This window comes from Austrofundulus limnaeus, unplaced genomic scaffold (genome assembly GCF_001266775.1).
Source record: "Austrofundulus limnaeus strain Quisiro unplaced genomic scaffold, Austrofundulus_limnaeus-1.0 Scaffold83, whole genome shotgun sequence".
Taxonomy (NCBI): Eukaryota; Metazoa; Chordata; class Actinopteri; order Cyprinodontiformes; family Rivulidae; genus Austrofundulus; species Austrofundulus limnaeus.
The window spans coordinates 995,514-997,129 of record NW_013952485.1 but is presented as its reverse complement, the minus strand read 5'-3'; positions in this window follow the sequence as shown (position 1 = coordinate 997,129).

The window sequence follows — 1,616 nt, the reverse complement described above, 5'->3', positions numbered from 1 at the left end:
AAATCACCTTTCTTCCCCATACTGATGCTCGGTTTGAACTGCAGGAGATTGTCTTGACCATGTCTACATGCCTAAACGCACTGAGTTGCCACCATGTGATTGGCTGATTAGAAATTAAGTGTTAACGAGCAGTTGGACAGGTGTACCTAATAAAGTGGCCGGTGAGTGTATATCCTGTGTGTAAGTCATTTGAGTTTGTGTCACACACCTGCCAATTTACTTCACAGGTATTTTCCTGGTCTTTTCAGAAGAGAGCGGATTAGTGGCAAGCACAGATTTCCTGCACCTCATAAAATTATTTCTTCAGCCACCATTAAAACCACAAATCTTCHGTTTTATTTACTGCCAAGACCCATGAACAGAACTCCACAAGGGTCCCAGGAGCTCAGGATGTTAATGGCAGGCTTAGGTAAACGCCTGATATCATTGCCAGAGCACAGCAACCATGCAGAGGTAAACATTTCTGAAATTATRTCATAAAGCAATCACAGTGTAAACTGCTTGTAGTGATCAAAGCTTTGTGAGTCAAATTAATCTCTATAAGTGAATGATTTATGTGYCCCAAAGAAAAAATCCTAAAGGAAGCAGACATCTTGATTACTACATGCACCTGTTAGACTACTAACAGTTGTACTTTAAACACGATTTGTACAGAAATAATTCTGTCATAGACATTTTGATTCATAAAAACTGTTGATAACTCTAACAGTAATGACTATAGACAGTATCCATTGTAATAATTTTTGATCAAGAAGTTATTGGTTTGTTGTATCCTTTTGCATATTGTCAAAAAGATCTCAGCAGTACTTCTGGCTGAATACCCTAAGCTGGATACCTTGGCTGGTGGTTGGATGTTTTACAAGGCAGCAGGTAAGCAGATTCAACATTTTGCACCTTATGACACATCTGTAATTATTGTTTATTATTTTTAGGTTTAAGAATTTAGTTTTTACTTTCATGTTGCAAGACAGTGCTGACCGTCATCATTATTTCWGGTAATTATTGTTTAAAGTTAAAATCACTTTCTTTCCAAAATATTGAAGGAGGGAGTGGCCAGAGAAAACTTTCTTTGATTCCTCCAGAGTCTGAAGGCTACACAGCAAAAATTCTGAAGACTGCATCCAGTAATGGAAGACGTGATTTTCATCATTCCACTTCAAGATGAAATCAGCACAGAGCCACTACCTGCTAATGCCCCTGAGTTCAGCAAAATGCCAAAATCACATTGCAAAACCTGTGGAGAAATTCTACCCTTACATAAGTTCTTGCTCTGCATGTAGAGTCCTGCGGCAAGGCCACCGAAGACAGTGAAGAAGTAGGTTTTCTATGCAGTGCTTCCTGTGATCCAAATCATCTTGTTCTCAAAATATTTTTAATTTTCAGTGAGTACTTATCAGACAGTTGTCTTACAACACTGGTATTATTTTTGAAAAGTTGSCTGATGAGGACACTGAGAAAAAAAGATGACCAGGAGGATCAGGGTGTGTCTTTAGCTTGCAGCATTCAGAACAATGGGCCTCATGCAAGAACCGTTCGTACGCACAGATTTGTTCTTAAGTTGTGCGTACGAGTGATTTAGGAGAATTAGTGGCATTCACCAATGTTTTCGTATTCTA